The sequence below is a fragment of the Perca flavescens genome, chromosome 23 (genome assembly GCF_004354835.1).
Source record: "Perca flavescens isolate YP-PL-M2 chromosome 23, PFLA_1.0, whole genome shotgun sequence".
NCBI lineage: Eukaryota > Metazoa > Chordata > Actinopteri > Perciformes > Percidae > Perca > Perca flavescens.
The window spans coordinates 11587631-11607155 of NC_041353.1; the positions used below are offsets into that span (position 1 = coordinate 11587631).

The 19525-nt window shown below is 40.3% G+C and overlaps 1 protein-coding gene across 7 annotated transcripts in view; it reads left to right on the forward strand.

Moving 5' to 3' along the window:
• Window positions 1-2605: 2605 nt before the first annotated feature.
• atp2b1a (ATPase plasma membrane Ca2+ transporting 1a) overlaps window positions 2606-19525 on the forward strand; it is a 51097-nt gene continuing 34177 nt past the window's right edge. The window contains exon 1 of one of the 7 annotated variants that reach the window (XM_028570108.1): window positions 2606-2708. The gene's annotated coding sequence lies outside the window, so the exon portion shown is untranslated. The other 6 variants (XM_028570111.1, XM_028570112.1, XM_028570113.1 and 3 more) reach the window with 6 other exon arrangements.

Below are 19525 nucleotides of genomic sequence, written 5' to 3' on the forward strand. Positions count from 1 at the left end.
TTGTCATTTTTCATACAATGATCTTAAATGACCTGTAACCTCAAACAAGACTAACCGTGAAACAAACGCTATTTTTATATAGTATTATTTAGTAAAGCCTCTGCCCGGGTCCCTTTTTTTTCCAGCGAAGTCACAGAATGATTTACGGCAGGTAGACAGCGCTACAGTAACACATTCTGACTGGTCACAGATTAGGTATGTAATATGTCTATTTCATTCATAAAATAACTTTAGATTGCACAATGTGTGCTTATACGTCAGTAGCCTACATTAAATTGCGTCCCCCCCTTCCATTTAGCATGGATGTTATATTCCATTTAGTCTGTGTTTGCCCTACTATTTTCTTTTCCCTTGTCCCCCTGTAACGTTACTTGTTTAAAGCGTCCGTGGGTTTCATGAAATGTGATATATGAATCTAAGTTATTATTACGTTGGTTGCTACAACAAACTCTTAATGCTCTGGCTCGTGGCAAAGTGACAGTGATAACGTTACCCTGTTTAGCTCACAAGAGATCCAAAGTAGGCTAAGTTACCGTATGCAACACCTGAAATGCAACATGGATCTGTAACTTGTTCTTTTATTGTGAATTAATGATTTTCTGGTTGAGCAAAACATTCATCGCGACTATATGACCTCCCAGTAACGCTAACTCATGGGTAATACAGCTCCGTAAAGAAAAGACCTTTTACGACAGCATGTGTGGTAAAAACACTACCGCTTTTGTCCAAAGCAGCCGCTAGAATCAACACAAACTGAAAGTTACATATAGCCACTTTAAACAAACGAGATATTCCATGTTGATTAGTGAGCTTTAGAGGTGCTGGTTGCACGATATATATCGCTACTGATAAATTATCGGCAGATAATGGGAAAATGCTATTAGGTTAACCGGCTGATGGCTCCAGCTACATGTATTTACTGTAGAGACACGAGGACGGTATTAATCTTTCCATCTAACTCGCAGCAAGAAATCAAATAAGCGTTTTAACCCAAACATATTCCATTAAGCAGAGTCAGAACTAATGGAGTGCAGGACAGACACTATACCAATAGAAAATGGTTTTCACAAACTTGTACTTCTTCCAAAACATCATAATTCATGCTTCTGACTGGTACAAAGAGTCTTTTCCTGAAAACAGAGTTTATCAGAAAGAAGAGTTGATGGAAAATCATCTTCAGCCCTTCAACATTTCACACCTTTTTATTAATGTAATTTTCACCCATTTTTTTCCTTCGACACCGAATGTGTGAGTGGGCCAGTCATCTGCCACAGCAGTATTACTCAGTTCAGCTCACAGGACACTTTGCCGAGCACAAGAAACAAAGGCCAGTCTGTTTCTATGGTTTCTCACATCTGAGATCTGAGTGCAATTTTACATAGACGAGGCTAATGGATAGACTGCACCAGCCGACATTTAACAAATACCAAGGAGAGGTACGATGATGGAGAGAGCAACTTCAATGCTCCGTGGCTGAATGCGAGACATTCCACAGATACAATTGTTAGTTATTAGTTGTGTCATTGTGTCGCTCATTAGTGAAATGAAGCGTAGTCGTTACATCACAAGTGGCCCAAACACCTTCTCCCCAAACACACACACACACGCACACACCTTTGCCCTCCTGTAGGTCAAAACATGAAGACCACCAAAAGAGCCTTGACAAACATGCCCTCCTTTCTCCAGGCTCCTGATGCATCACACTCGGGATGGGTCTACACACAGAGCATTGGAAAACTCCTGCCTTGCCCTTCACATGACACACTAACAGAGAGGAAAGTTTCCATTAACAGTTGGACAGCAGCTGAAGGTGGTGACTTAAGAGGAGAGGCTGAAGGACAAGAGAGGAGATCCATAGCAAATTTCTGAGTGAAATTAAAACAAACTGAACGTGTTTAAAGTGATTGATGCAGTCTTGCAAGTAACCAAAGGTAAACATGTCTGTAAAGGATTGATGAAAGGAAAACCTTCACGTCAACCAGATCACCACACAGTCTATCGAAAAGGTCATCTGTGCCTAAATAAACCATAGAAAGTTTGTAATTAACTAACAGCAAATGGAAAACTGTAAAGGACTGAGTGTTTTTTCAAATGACTGCTCGGCCTCCTGTGTGTTATGCTTCAGAGGAGTTGATCCACAGCCTTGTTGAACCTTGTCAGTGTGTTATGTAATTTAATTGAAGGGCAAGTTGTGTTCTTTTAGTAGTACAAACTGACCAATTCCTGAATTGCACTGAACCAGGTCGGCAACACCAGTGTGTTCAATCTATAAGATAACTGATGGGTTTGAATGGGCAGAGATTTTTTTTGCTCCTTTTGTGTGGGCCTTTTCAAGAAGAGTAATCTGCACCCAAACCACAAAGCTGAAGCCATCAAAGTATTTCGTCATGCAGCTGATAATGCTCCAAGAGATGAACACAGTTGGTTGTAACCTTGAGCAGTTTTGTTAGAGAACAGTTGAAAGCAATTTCTGCACCCTGTCATCTTGGCAGCCATAGTAGTTGGTAATTTGTCATTTTAACCCGCAAAGTAAACAGAGTTGTTTCCTTCTTTCTGTCTCAAACTGACAAACGTTCCCTCTCTCTGGTCGCTCAATCAGGAATGGAGAATCGAAGTTATAACTGGCTCTGGTTCTGTCCGGCCTTTCGCTCGCAGTGACTGAGTTTTCCCCAGACAGGCCCGTGGTAATTGGAACAGTGGATTGAAGGGTAGGCACACACACACACACATATACACACAAACCCACACAGGTCATTACATTTACCACTAAGCATCTCCATAAGCCCAAGCAGGCATATCTGACATATCCCATCTGCTATGGTAGGATCATGCTGGATCTGCCTCTTTATCTCGCTCTCTAAATCGGGGTAAGGGGTGTGCTAGTGGTAATGATGATGGGGACATGACATGTAACTAAGGAGGGCTATGATTTTACACACGTTTACATCTCCTCGAGAGAAAACGTGTCATTGGTTTTGCACAATAAAATGAAAAAGACAGTTGAAATTCCTGAAATCCTTTAATCCTATAAGGATGAGTGGTTCTATATGGATTGTGTCTGGTGTTACCCACGTATTACAGATCCTCCCTATTTTCTCTGCCTCGCCGTCTTTTTTGTTTTTTAAAACCTTGAAAATGCTTGTTTCACATTTCTTGAGCAAAGCTAAGTATTGTTTGAATTTGTTTTTGGTACTGACAACAATTTCTTATTCCTTGACTTTTTCTTGTCTCTCACATCACATTCTGCTTCTCTTTGAAACCTTTCACCTCCCTCCCTCTCTCAACTGGACACGCATATGTTCCTTTGTTCTCTTCCTTATGGTAGGAAGGTCAAGGCCATTACCTACTCCAGGGCAAGTTGTGTTTATGTGCGCATGTGCATCATGAGTGTGCGCTCACACATGCTCCAGGGTTCTTTTGCACCAAGAATCATAGGTCTTAGTCTGTAACCCTCCCTCCCTTCCTCTCTTCTTCCCTGTGCCGTCTTTTCCTCCCAGGGGAAAAGCCCCCATGCGAAAGGGAAGAAATGGGGTGTAAAGGGCACCGAGTTCCCATTGGATCTACTCCTCTATGCCCCATTTGTGCCCAGTCTATGCCACTCTGCTTTGAATATGGCAAAAGCTCCGAGCCAGCTTGAAGAGGGAAGCACTTTTAATGTGTCCCTTCTCTTGGTCTCTGCACATTCTGTGGGATAAGCAAAAATCCGATGTGGCCCTGTAATTAAGTTGCCATTAATTGTTTTCCTGGTACCCGGTGGCACAGCTCACACTTTGGGGGAAGAGAACAGCAGATTTATCGGGCTGATGGGCTCCACGCCTAACTGAACAACTAAACACAGTGAAAACGCTTCTTAATTACTGCCTGTTGCCATAATCACCCAAAGTCACCTCTGCCAGAAAGCTAACTAGCCCTCACTGTCTGACTGCATTTAAGCACACAAGTTTCCTCTCTTTTATAATTTATAATTTGTCCCTTTTATCCATTAATCATGTATCACCACAAAACACCCTAAACTGTTACTTTTTCTTACCATGTGTACATCTTTTCTTTTTAGCAAACTTTGTTTTTTAACTTAAAACGAACAAAGCTATTGTTTGATTCTGCAATATTTCAGTCTTGTATGGTTTATTTCTCACATTCATTCCTGTTGGATTAATGGCGGCATTTTCCACAAGTCTAAATGTGGAATCTCAGGTGGTTTCTCTGCCTTGGCCATAATTGAATCAAGACTATTTATATGCCCTACGTTTTATGACATGAAAGTGTTCTCTGGCCTCAATGAAATACACTTGCCAGCTCCGACGCTAGCCGAGCCAAATGTAAATGCAGAAGATATTGACGGAAAACAGACCATGGAAAACATTGTGTCCTTGAGGGAAGTGGCACTACCCCCTCAACCCCGCTAACACCCTTCTATAGCTCTTCTATGACTTCATACACACACAAGTTTATATGGCGCAGGCATACTATTATCATACACAGTCTATTCCACGCACACACCCTCATATTGGGCTGGGTGGGTCTCTGTCCTGACAATGTCTAACCTCAATGGGCACTTGAGGTGAATAATTGTTTGCAAATGGAAACTTGGCCAGATAATCTTAATGCTGTTGGCTCAGGACTGAGTAAGACCACTGTCTCTCTTTCTCTCTCTGTACACACACACACACACACACACACACACACACACACACACACACACACACACAGCTTTTGTTTTACCATCTCTATTTCCAGTCCACACTTATTTGCTGATTCTTTAACAATTACTCCTTGTCTGTGCATCTGCTCCATCTTTCTCTGCCTTTTTCTACAACTTCTGTTTCTCTTCTTTTTCCCTACACTACTCTTTTCCCAACAACTCTGGCCTTTATCCTTCAGGCCATTCACCTCTCCGTGGCTGCCCTCGCCAGTGCCTGCAGTAAATTCCAGGGGTAGTTGGAAACACAAACATGCACAAGCCTAGGGCGAGCAGCTGAGTCATGATAGACCCCTCCTTACCTCCACCGCACCTACCACCACCACCACCTCTCTCTCAGCTTTCCTTCACACAAGAGGTGTGTGTGTGTGTGTGTGTGTGTGTGTGTGTGTGTGTGTGTGTGTGTGTGTGTGTGACTGCTTCACAAGTTCTCTGTTCTGTTCTCTCTGTTCAGATCTTCTCTTAGATGTTTACCTGCATCATAGGTGTAATTCATGTGTCTGTGTCTCCAGTAGTCAGCAGAATTTGAATGTTAATCATATAATTGATGATTCCCCCAGCAGACATAAACCAGTGTTTGGACTCTTGTGGATTTCAGGACAAATGTGATTACAGTAATTATGGCAGACTAATAATGTGTTAGATAAGAAAGGTTTGTTATTACAATGTGCGAGACCCATTCTTAATATAAACTTTGTCTGAATGATATAGCTACTGTCCTGCTTGAACAATAGGTCTAAACAGTACTGTACTAACCAGGTAATGCAGCCCTTCCAACACCAAGGCCAAGAAGATGACACGTTCTCTAGATAAACTAAGAAATACAAGCAAAGAATTGGTTAGCAACAGGACTTTTGAATAATTAGCTATTTTGAAATTCTCACACACCATCACCCCCCTGGTCAGCAGTCTTTCTCAAAAGTATGTAACATAATTTTTCCTCTTCCTCTTCAAAAGAAGGAAGCCCCCCCCCCCTCCGCATCTAACTCTTTGCCAATGTGCTGAGCCAGTGGAAAATCCGACATCCGTTCAAGAAACAAAGTGCTGTAGAAAGATCGGTTGACCAGGGAAGCAATATTCATACATTGTGTCCTCACTGATAGGGACCTGGTTGTGCAAGTCAACTAATGAGACATTACGTTCGCATTTTCCACTTGCCCTGGCTCAAGAGACACATGATCTCCAAGTGCACCATAGGCATTTCCACCACGGTCTCATGTTTATTTAAAAAATGTTTAGGAAATAACTGATAATCTCTCTGGGGCTCATGATTTATTTTTTCCATATCCTTTAGCTTTTCCATTGTGCATTGTTACTTGTGCAAATATCTTAATCAGTTCATAGCTGCTTGCTATCTAAAACCGTGATAAGATGCCAAGTCCGCAGCTAAATTCCTTTCTCAGTTTGAACAGCAGACACGTTGACGCGGTGCCAGTTGCTAGACACTCTTCGACTGAACCTGCAATTATTTGTCAAGCTATCTTGTCTCTTGGTGTGTAGAGCTCTACCCCAGTAATTAGAGTTCTATGTTGAGATGAACATGAACGCATGCAGCACACACACACACACACACACACACACACACACACACACACACACACAAACACAGCTATCTGGTTTAATCTCAAATGTGACACTTTTGCCTGACTTTTTTTGTTAGTTTTTTCTGCAACGTCTTGCTCTGTGAAACCATGTGTTCTCTTTCAACCTAAATTAAGTGCTTCTGTTTTGAGTATGATTTAGTAAATGCAAAATTTACCTTGAAGGCAACATTCCCTTTTGGGAGAGTTTTTGGCTTGCCTCGTCATTAATGCTTACTCAGACAGCATTAACAACACATTAGCATGCACACAGGCCAATGACACTTGACATTTACAGTAGTTCAGAAGATGCTCCAGAGCATATGGCAAACTTCCACTGAGAAACTGAGTCAACAGCAAAACTCAGACAACAGCTGTGGTGGAAATGATTGGTCTTTCCAATTTAAAAAAAACAAAAACATGAAATAAGTTTTGTATTTAGTACTTCATTATCTAAAACTGCTGCTCTTCTTTCAGGAGTAAATAATTCACAGTCTGTCCCCATTACCAAGTCAAAAAACACCAGACAGCTCACAGATTGCTGTGTGGATACGGCTAAAAGATCCTTCCCGTGGGCCTTCACCATCTCGAACACTTCTGCAGTCCCAAAGTGTTTTAAATGGACTGAAGCAGAGATTTAGTGGTTTCAACTGAACAAACAGGCTCGGATGACACATAGCAGAATACTAATTTATTGTCTGTCATATTTAGATAAAGAATAGACACTACAAACATCAGCCGCTGACTAAAAGGAAAATGTTGTCATGAAAAGTTGATGAGTTTTTACTTCATACACATACATTTCTACAAACTCTTGTAATAGATGATGTTGTAATGTGTGTTTTATGTCATGTTTGTCTGTAATTTGTTTATGTTTTACATACTTAAGGTCATCTTTAATGCATTTTAATGTAATAGGCATTTTGGGAAATGTGCTTATTCGCTTTCTGACAGACAGATGGGAAGAACGATACCACTCATACTGTATCTGTCAATTAAATGTAAGGCTACAGGCAGCAGCCACTTAGCACAAAGACTGGAAATATGCTAGCACTTCTGAGGCTCATTAATTAACACATTGAATCTTGCATAAACCAAAGTGTAAAAACAACAATTTGCCCTTTTATGTGGGGTTATGTGCCACACTATTTCTTAGCTTGAAGCAGTTGCCATGCTACCATGCCAACTTTGGCTTTTGTACGAATTAAACAGACGAGATAAAACGTGTTAATTGTTGATCGTTAGACATATTTTTTTAAACACCGAAAAAAAGGCCATCTCATGACTACGAGTCGCTCATCAGGATAGGAAAATCAACCCACCAGTCTTTCTGCTGACTCTGCTAGTCTGGCCGGTCAAAGTTTTCAAATGTAAACAACAGAGTAAGCGGCACAGAGGAAAAGGTGAAGATGGCTATCAGCTACGACCTATGGCTACGATCCCGGCTGCGTGGACAAGTATAAGACCATCTCTACATCAGAGGTGGCATGTGGAGGAATTGAACACTGAGTGCCTCTTCTCTGCTAGGCATCCTGCTAACCAGTGTAGGTGTCAGACTGCGAGCTGGCCTTCGTGCCTCAGTGGTTTTCCAGAGGGATGTCAGGGGCTGTGGTGTCCTTTCGCCCAGTCCCACTCAACAGGGTGACTCTTTTTCTGTGTGCCGATTTGACGACCACATTCTGCTTCATGATGAATCATGCACAAGTTTGGAATTGTGCCTTGTATGATTTCATGTGACAAATTAAGATTGATTGATTGATTGATTATTGTTAAGTGTGTCTCCTGGCTTCTGCAGTATCCGAACAAGTAAAAAGGGAGGAAAAGTAAACTGATGGACAGCCAAAGACAGAATGAGAGAAATGGGCGGCATCAATGTCATGTTAGAGGGACATCTACTTAGGGTTGATCAAACACAAAGCACTGCAGGCTGCTAATCTGGAAAAAAATGGCAGACGTAAAAATAGGTCTTATTTAGGGTGACCAGATTTCCTGGAGCTAAAACCGGGACACTTTGCGCGTGACCGTAGTGTGTTTGTGCACGCACACGCTTTTTGTGTCTGACTTTTTGTGCCAGCCCTGTTCAGACACAGACAGTAACTTTGTTATTTTGATCCTAGGCTCCTCGTCTAATAAGAAGTGTTTTTTCCTGTGAAATTAACAAAATTGCAGTAACAGCCTTTTTCAGTTTAGTGTGACATTTATGTTGAGATTTTTTTAAGTGTTATTTATTCCAATAACAGCAAAGTAATTAAAATGATTTATTGAAAATTTTGAGCATTAAACACTTAATTTCCTGCATTCTGGTGAATTTTTATGCACCTATTTCTACCTTTTTCTGAATCAATGTATGCTGCAAATATCTTTATTTAAAGAGAAACAGATTACAATCCAAATATAAAAACATAATGGAATATATTGCAGTAAGGCTGTCAGGCTTTCTGTATTGCTTTCAACTATTTATTCTCCTTTGGATGGACTTTTCTAATTATATCTGAGTCAGCACACATGTAGCCTACAGGCATCATTTACTCTTCCCTCCTGTTTTGCATCTTTTGTTGGTTAAGTAACCTCCTTAATGTGCATATGACAATTATTCACCTCAATTATACATTCATTCATTTTAATTTATTAATAAACCCCTGGACTGTAATATTTCAGATGTTTGAGCAAGATTTACTGCTCTTGTCCAAAACTTTGTGCACATTCAAAGTCTATAAACACATATGTGTTCTCTGTGATTTGGAGGAGTCGTGATATTTTGAGAAAAATAAAGTGATAATAGGCTATTACAAGAATAAAATCACAAGCTATATTTCAGAAAATAATCTATACCTGCACCATAGTCTGCTGTGCATTACGTGATTGCTCTGCTGATACGGTAGATCTCAGACCTTCTGACAGACACAGAGCCCCGTTTGGGTCTCTGGTCTCTGAATGAGACAAATTCTTTAGCTATGGAAGTGGCTGTACGCTGCTCTAAGTCGGAGGTGGAAACCCAAAACAACCCCACACAAACGCAACACATCTGCCGCAGCATGGCCACAGCTGAGCGCATCCATAAACCTGAAGCTGCCCTGCATTTTACAGAGAGAGTGGACACTAAGAGACCCACAGGTCTGCTTCAGAGCTCCGTGTGTTTGAGTCTGAACCGTAGACTGGAAACGTCACGTCACGGGAACTTCAAACTAAATCATTAGTATTGCGCTCCTAAACTTTGTGTTGATGGCATCACTGTATTAGACTGATTTGGCTACGATTCCTCCGAAAACTTCACCCCTTTCACAGCTTTCCTCACGGAGAGACGGTTGCTAGGTGATAGCAACAAATACAGCATGGTCGGACCCCGCACGTAGCTGCCCTTTCTATTCGCATCGGAAAAATAAATGGACAAAGTTACATTCGGGGCTACACTCAAAACATTCGGGGCTGAAGACACGGCAAAATCGGCTGATGCCGCTCCTGGTGTAAACCGGGACATTTTAGCGTCCCGACAGGCTTTTGTCGGGACTCAGGACAAGCAATTAAAAATTGGGACTGTCCCGGTCAAATCGGGACTGTCCCGGTCAAACCGGGACGTCTGGTCACCCTAGTCTTATTTCAACTTTGGCACTTGAGGGTTTGAAGGCCTACGGAGCAAAGCCTAATAGCCAGGCCCAGCTCAACTGAGGCCTGTGTTACTGTTGGGTAAAGTAAGGAAAATATTAGCATTGGAGCTCTAGTTTCATAGCAGAAGATAAACTGACAGCTAAAAATGTGTTACCGGTGTGGGGATGCATATGTGACACCCAGACTCAACTGACTGCATCATCTCACTGATGGCTCCTTTTCAAACATTCCACCCATGTTACTAATTTTTTACCACAATAAAATGCTACCATCCTACATAATCCAGGGTTAAATATCTACTATAGCCTATAATCTATCTATCTATCGATCTATCTATCGATCTAGCATTTGCATAACTATGTTTATACTACTTTCTACACTTTTAGATCACCTTTATTTTTTCTGTGCATCTTAACTGATTGTTCCTCTTTTTGCTTTCTACTGAACCAACTTAGTCAAATCACGCATAAGGCATCAGGGCTCGACATTAAGGCTTGTCCGGGACAAGTGGATTTTTTGTAGGGCAAGTGGAAGAGAAATTTACTTGCCCCACTGGACAAGTTAAAACTCAAACAAAATAAAATGCCATGTTAGTTCACGTTATGTGCCACTCATTACGTCTATGTTACCGATTTGAAACGATAAATTTTTCCCCCCGCAATCCCGGGCAGCGGACCCAGCGGTAGTCGGTCAGCGGGCCGCTAACGTTAGACCCAGCCCGCTGTTCAGCTCATTCTCTGTAAGCAATGCAGCATAAAAGCACGGCGAACCTGCCGGTGTTAGTTAGCTAACGTTAGCTTGCTAACTCCGCCTTAACGTTACCTCCTCGCCACATCGTTGACAGAAAACGAGAGACCCGGTGCTAATACGGTACCGGTGCCTTAACGACCGTTATCTACCAGACCGAATTGCATCGCAGATTTCGGTGCCACTGAAATGCCTGCGCTTCTCTCTGATGCTCCGAAAACGGACTCGTGCTGCATTCAAAGTTGTTGTAAAATACCCTTTTCCCATCCAGTGGTTGTTTTTGCCGTTCTATAATGTCGTTTTTTTGTGCTCCTTTTTGAAACAAATAAATAAATAACATGCAGATTAAATATCAGGTAATAATCAACTGTAAAGTAGCTACAGCTTTTAAAGGATCTCTAAATCAGCCTCTGCTGGGTAGAAATTAGTGAAATTGTATAAAAAAAAATAGTTAACACCAACATTTAGTGGCAAAATCCATTGTTATGTCTACAAAATTATTTTAGATATAGTATAAGTTCAAGTTTAATTCACCACTACGTCTGGTCAAAATATTGACTTAGTATCTCAGAATATAAACTAAGAATCTCATGATGAGAAAATGAGAAAATGTTAAATATTGCTTTAGAATCTCAAAATATTGACTAAGTATCTCAATATTGACTTATCCCAAAATATTGACTTAGTATCTCAATATACTGACTTAGTAACTCAGAATATTGACTAAGAATCTTAAACCAATGAGAACATTTAAAATATTGACTTACAATCTCAATAAATTGATTCAACATCTCAAAGTATCGACTTAGTATCTCAATATATTGACTTAGTAACTTAGAATATTGACTAGGAATCTGAAAGTAATGACAAACTTTAAAATACTGACTGCACACCAGCGTAAAACATATTACTTTGTACTATGAAGTCTGGAGATCATTTTTTCTTGTTGAATGGGAAATTTATTGTTGGGACACGTTTGTTTCTACTGTTTCAACTGAATTTTATTAATGCTGATAGTGTTTGGATGCTTTCAACAGTTTGTTCGAATTCTGCATTAGCAAAACAATTTTTTTTTTATAAAATAATGACTCTTGTGCATGGACAAGTGAAACGTAAATGTACTTGTCCGAAGGACAAGTGCCTCAAAAAGTTAATGTCAAGCCCTGGGCATAAAACCAAACAATTGCACAAGTCAACTTTCATAATTTAAGTTTTTTTTTCCTGCTTCTTCTCTTCCTCTTTCTTTCCAAATCTCTTTTCTCCCCTTGACGTAGATCTGAGTCAACAAGTTCTAAAATGACATTTTGAACTTCTAAATTGCACACAGGCATAAACATGTTTACAAATCTGAAGATGCAAATGCTGTTGTGTTAATGATAAATCCCATTATGTCAAGACAGCAAGTTTATTACACTGAGGTTTGACCTTAACCAGAGTTGTTTTCTGTTTATCATCTACCACCACTCATGTCTTTTTTTTTTAACCTGGAGTCCACCACCTAGTAATGCAGCATACAATACGACGTTTCTCTACCTGACTTGGCTCGTGCAAGCTAAGCCAAGATATCTAAAGTATATATTATTCACCTTGTAACTGGTCTCATATTCTTATCATGCACCTTGAACCTCATATTATTGTGTAGCCTATACAATTATGTTACAACGTACCAGGTAATTTTTGCTGAACCATAATTGTGATGCAGATTCTGTTACTCTGTCCAGTATCAATGTGTTGTTTAATGTTTCTAAGGGAATGGTAAAAGGAAAGGTGGACCTCTGCTTACATTGTAATGCATGCAGATGACTGCATTTCACTGTCGGTTGGTGCCTGAAATAGGAGGGCTAATTGTCTAGAGTGTGACTCCTTCTCAACATGACTAAAGAATCGCAAAGAATACAGGCATTGAATCCGCAGAAAAAGAAAAAAAAAGCGCTACGTCATGGAAAGAATGACGTCAGGTTATATTAGGCGCCGAGGGAAGAGCCTTGTAAAAAAAAAAGAAGAAAAAGAGCCTTGTGTAGCCTAGGTAGAGACAGCGGAAACGATGCGACAGAGAGGTTTCGGTGTGTACTTTTACAGGCTGCATCATGAGGGGAACTGTTGAATAATCCTGTTATTATAAAACGACGCCGGAGCAAAAGAGGGAGTATAAGGGGATCATGACGTAATCGTTTCCATAGGCGATTTATATGCTGGCTAAACCAATGGGAATCCACAACAGCGGTCCATACCCATCCTTCTTTTGACGTGCATCACATGTCCCCGGTAGTGTTGTGACAGAAAGGAACCAGGCGAGGCGAGATGATTCCCGTCAGCCGATTTCCGTGTTCGTAAATATCTAGTAAGAGAAATTGAACAATGTAATATGTTGGCTGGTTGTGTCCAACATCTTTTCACATGTAATGCTTAAGTTCTTAGAAAAGAATGATAGCGTTATGAGACAAATAAATTCCATTATATTAATGAAAAAGACAGGTGCTTTGGTCTGCACCTGTTCTATGATGAAGTGGTCTTTTGTGAATGGCCACTGTATTCTTTGGGATTATTTGGATACATTTGCTTATTAACATTGTGCCAGTTAACCAGTATTATGCAAACAGCTGTACGCATGTGCCATGTGGTTTCCGGTCTAGTGGACATAGGTTTTCCATGGGCTCAAGCATGGATGTTTGAAGAGAACGGGCTCAAGTGGGATGGTAACTATCTTGACCATTCTGGACGGAGACTCTGGTTGTGGTTGTGACAGCGCAGTGGGCGGGATTTTACCTCAGATCAGGGGAGAGAGTCTAGTCTTTGGTGAGACTGAGGGGGAGTTACAGAGAGAAAGGGACATAGGGTGCTCTTCAGAGAACGGAGTGAGTATTTTTGGTCATATTTGCTGTGCTAGCGCGACAAAATGCCGCAAGATAAGGGCTGCTTCCAAGTGTTTCAGATGTTGCATAGAAAACCGTGACCGCTTAAGTCTTCATTTTTGTGTGCATTGATCAACGAGGGCCAGCCACCGGTGGGTAGCTGCCTTGGTTAGTTAGCTTTATACTAAGCTAACATCGTTAGCCAACGTTATATATTTGAGAGATACTGACATTGGGCGTCTCGTTTTCCAACCCAGGTAGCTAATCAGCCAGGATGCTGCCACATTTTCTTTGATTGTGCTTAGTTGACTAAGACGTGTGCATAGCCCTGGACTAAGTTGCTCGACTTGTCAATCGTTTAGAAGTAAGTTACCCTTTGTGTATTTTACTTCTTTGCAATCAGCATAAGCTATCGCCTGGGAGCTAGTTGGCTAACATTGTGCGCTAGACTGGGACGTTGTTTTATAGCTTTGGACTCTACGCTAGTCTTTCGTGGACAGCAGATTGACGTTTATACATTGAGGCTCAGCAATTTGGAGACTACCTGCGAAATAACGCAATGAAATACAGGTTACTTTCTCGTGTCGAGTCCACATTTCAAGTGACCTGTATCTCATTCTAAATTACAAATCCCAGAGTTACAATGGGGTCCGTTTAAGGACCTGTCATTCAGTCAGTTTAACGTTATGCGGAGCCCCTTTTACAGGCAGACAGATAATGCCAGTAAGCACACGTTAGGGGGGAAACGTTAACTTAACGTTGCCCGACCTGCAACGGTGTTCTCCGAGTATTGGACTCCACGCGCTGCGGTTGCTCACGCGGATAATTTGGGGAGCTTACAGAGTGGCACCCATGTAGTCACATTTAAATTACTTTCGGCTGGCTGTCACTAGAGAGCCGATAACGTTACAGTACATGTGCAATTTAATGAAAGTCAGTAACGTCGTTTAGCAACCAACAACGTCTCCCCATGATGTTGAAGTAAAGCATCTATTCGGGTAATGTCATTTTCCGGCGTTATGTCTAACGTGGATTCTGTTTCGATGTGTGTTATCCCTTAAAGTCACCCAGCCTTTACTCGTAAAGTCAACCTGCACAGTGCCTATTTTATCAATTGAAGCGACCTACCAAGCCTAAATGTTATAGAATTAACCTGTCACCTTTTACTAGTGCAAGCTATAATGCTATTTAAAGATAAACGTTCACTTTCTGACAAGCACGGCAACTGCATTTCGAAAACTGTTAGTCTAAACCTTAAACATAGCATGTCGGTTAAAATGAATATGGCAGTTACCTTATAGACAATGGACCTTGTATTCCCTAAGTTTTCCAGCCACTATAAGTTTACGTACTGTAGGACAGGGCAATATTGCCAAAATCTTCTATCTCAATAAAGGTAATTTGATATCTCGATAACGATATATATCACAATATTGCATATATTCTGGTATATCAATAAATAAATAGTTTATATCAAATAACCACATGGCAAACCATATTTTATATACCTTTTGTGTGAATTAAATGCTTGACGAACAAAAAGTACAAAGTATTTTCTCATTAAGAATTTTTTCGTGCATAAATGAACGTCATTTGTCCTCCAAATGAAGTAAAGATTGCTGTAACGCAGTTCGGCGGCTGGTTATTCAACATTGCAATCGAAATGATATGATATAGACATTTCTATATTGCTTTTGAAAATACATATTGTCATATCGCCCAGCCCTACGTTACACTCTTGACCTTATAACGTCATATAGTTTTGCACTCGCTAACGTTGGCCTCACGTTTCCAGGTTGATGTTAAGTGCAGCCACTGAGCACCTTTGGGTGTCTAATTAAAGGGATCACGTCTCATCCAATTAAATAGCACCCGGTTTGCTGCAGCGCCAGCAGTGTCTTCCTGTGTTTGTGTAATGATGACTTGTGATCCTACAGTGGATTGCAGATAGTGAACACAGAATTTAGCCTGGGCTTAAAGTGAATAGACTGTGATTCAATAAGATAAATTGTGCCATTCACAGTAGTATGGTATAGTTATTGTAGACCTGTTACATAATATAATGTCAGGTTTAGCTAAGCTATTCCAAAGCCAAGCACTATAGTCAGAATATCTTGTTGCAGAGTATGTGCTTGACATAATGAGTTGTTGGCATTCAGTTTCATTTTTAAAATAGTAATGTCTGCATTTTCTAGATTTTACTACATTTAAAGAAATCTCCAGGTTTAGCCATGTTTCATTATAGCTGTCTAGATCAGCATATAGATTCAGAGTTTGTTCAATGATTCACTTAAACCATCAGTAACACTATCTGTTGCTGTGTCTGAGCCCTTTGAACTCAGACTGTTGCTGTCACTCAAGAATACCAAAAATATCCTTTCTTATTCCTTGCTTTTTCATAATGGCTGACTATTGACAGTACTGCTCCTCCTGGAGGATATGAGTCAGTATTTGTTACACTTACTTTGTAAATTGTTTTGGAAAATGGTTTTATCTCAGAGGCAAGACCATGTGACCTATGTGGCTGTGTGGTTCAGGTTGATAGTATTTCACCTGCTTACATTTCTAGACCAACAACTTTTCAAGACTACAACTCTAGGTTTTTGTTCTTTATGCAGTGAGGTTAATTAGCCATGCTGGAAAGTATGTGATTTCTACTAATCTAACATCGTAGCTTACTGTTAAAATAAGTGCTGTCTCTTCTCATGGCACAGGATTTTTTAGTTGTCACATAGAGATAGTCACTGAAGTAATGCAGTATACTTAGTTAACTTTCTTCCAGGCATTTCTCGCCTGTCAAGTCTGCCACTAACTCATCACGGATGAGTCCCCCTTACAGCTGCTTGATAAATCCACTGATTTCATCGTCATGCTCTGCACTTCAGTCAATTACAAGCACAGCCTCCAGAAATTTAAGTAACATTGTTAATAGCAACAATTGATAACATTTGTCCTCGGCTCAGTCTGCATTACTCTGTAAATGTCTTGTAACTGCCTAGTATAAAGCATTATTTTGGAGAGCAAGCCACTGTAGGTCATTAATCTAAGGTGACATTGACATCAAAAGCTAAATATAGAGTATATAGTTTTTTCAACATCTACAAGTACAATGTATTTATCAAAATATTTACTTATGAAGTTTTGGTTATCTATCTGTCCCTCTGTGGTTTGTAAATCCAAGGTTATTCCAAGCAGAGGTTTTAGGTTAGCCTACATGAAGTTTCAGCAAATTACTACTCATTCAATCAAATATGACCAAAAAAAGCAGTAGAAACGGACTACACAGGTGAAAATAAAATTAATTAGCTTTTTTAAACAGGATTTAACAAAATAGTTGCTGAAAAATAAGTAATTGGATTAACTCTGATCCAGCCCACTAAAACAATTGTAAGGCACACACACCGCAAAATATCATGAATTAGTCATCAAGACAGCCAAATGGTGCTACGAATGGTGCGAAACTATGCTACGAGTCCAAGTGAGTCCGTCTGCATCCTGCATGACCCTTCAAGTTATGCCCCCTTGAAGTTATGCCACTCTCTTGCAGTCTGCAGACAGACCCTTCTCTACCAGCCACTCAAGCAGACATTTGTTAGTTTGGGCATTTCTGGAAAGCTGGCTTGATATGCTACTGATCAGAAGTACGGTGGAAGATGCAACTGCCTTTTTAGTGTCTGTAAGGCATGATTATCGAACTTTATAGCATCCTCATTGAGTGTATATAAAACTTAACCAATACTGCTAAACTCCAAAGTAGTTGGCAATCTTCTCCACGCATCCAAACAGTTTTCTGATGCCTTGCTAACAGGCCAGTGGAGAAAGGCCTATGGCTACCTTGTCATACTGGTGTAGCCAATAAGTGAGCAAATACTACCCATTCAGGTCTCTAAAAATGTAAAAAGTAACCTCCCAGAATTCCATCTCATGCGTTATTTTGTAATAATCTTATTAGTGGCATTACTTAAGTGGCACTAAATAAGAAAAATCTGACGTTTTAAGAACTCTTTCTTGTCTTTAGAACACATATCTCGCTCACTATCTATAGACAAACCCACATGCTGCATATTTTTGTCTTGGGCTTCCTGGTAATGCTGCCATTGCAGCAGTAGCTCAGTCACACTGGATGCAGTATTTAACTGAGAGTGTAAGCATGGATGGTTAGATTGAAACTCTACTGAGAGATAAAGGTAGCTTGTGTGAATTTTGTTATTCAGTCTCAAAACAGTAGTCTAAATCTTTTCATGAAATAGTCTTATATACAATGTTAATATTTACAGTTTGGGCTGACCTACACCGGATGAATTGGAAAGTGCTGTCTAGCAGGCAGCATAGGCCTAGCCAGCAATAGCTTTCAGACTTAATTTACTTCCATCTTAGTCTATAATAGCATTGTCTACATATATGTTTGGCTGTTACAAATTGCATTCCCTACCACAGGTCTTGGTGAAATGACTTTAATGCTTAACTCTAGTGTGTCCTGAAATTGTAATGGTAAGGACAGCAAGGTCAGACTGTGGCAGCAAATGGCAGGGCGGCAAGACCTCAGGCCACTGAGCTGCTATGTAGAATCACGCATAACAAAGAACACAGTGCCTCTCATCTTCAAAGTGGTTTGATGAAAGATGCATCATTTTGGAATATTTCCATCCTTTGGACATGAAGGACTCTGTAACGTCTAAATAAAACCATCCCTCTTGGTTTTCTTTTATCTAAAGGAAAAATAGTATAATATTTTCACAGTCACGGTTTAAAGATGACTCTACAGTAGTGTGAATACTAATGCTGGGACAGATCAAATTAATATTTGGTACTTAAAATGTTTTCATCAACAGGATAGTCTTTTTAGGACTCGACAATGCTTGGAAAACGCCTTGCGCCATATGACCTCTCACCATTTCACACAGGCATTGTCACAAAGATTAGTAAGTTGTACTGGTGTGAAGAAACACTGGAATACTATAAACTTTGTGTGACATCTTAAATTGGTAAATTTGAGTTTTTTAAGTAAGTGGTTAAAATGACATGTCCAGCTTTCACATCAGCTGTATTTTGTTGAACACACTTAGGGATTGAATGAGATCTTGAATTGATTATTTTTTATTTATTTTTTTTGACGGACCCTTTTCATGGACTTTGCAATTGCCAACACAATTATATACAGCAACCTCCCAGTCATTCATGTGTCTGAATGCCTCCATAATTTTAGGGCATTTTTGAGGACCAAAAGCTAGAATTTATCCCTCCTCTGTGTTATGATGTAAGAAGACAAACTCCTGCCCTAGTTTCAGGGTAGCATGTGCTTAACCAGCATGGATGTGTGTTGCATGTTTTTATTTTTTTTCTTAAAAAATATGTAAATATGCTCTACCTATTCTTCACACAAAGGTTCAACAGCTAAAGTACAATGATTTATTTAGTAGGATAAAATAACTGCAGTGTTGCATATCAGAAAATGTACACATTCATTTCGATGTACAAAATTATTTTTTTATATAATGACTTGAAAAAAGAAATTCCTAACCTAAAAAAAAAACTCTATACAGCGACTACACATTTCAAACTCATCCCTATAATTGCTGCACCTTAGATCCAGGTCAAAACGATTATGGTATATTATCATTTTAGATGACATGTCCGTCTATACATGAAGTAAGAAGAGCTGAAGAGGAAAAGTGTGTTGATGGTGACACTTTGACGGCGTTGGTATGAATTGGCAGCCTGGCGGCGTTTGCGGAGGTTCCAGTCTCTGGGGTGAAGTAGCGCTCTTAACAGCGAGCCATGCAGCACAAGGAGGGCTGGGTGTCTCTGCTTTGTACCCTCCACATTTACATGGCCTGACCCAGTTCAGCAACAGCTAGCAGTGGGGGGAGGGGTCAGTGTGGGGGAAGCTAAAAATACCACCCCTGGCATTAGGCAGCTCCATTGCAGAGGGATCCCTAGAATTGCTATCCTTGACTTGCATCGACTTTTTGGCACATAGAGGTGTACAAACTGCCAGAGGGTTTCCTTAGCGTGGAAACGACATGAGTATATTTCTGAGA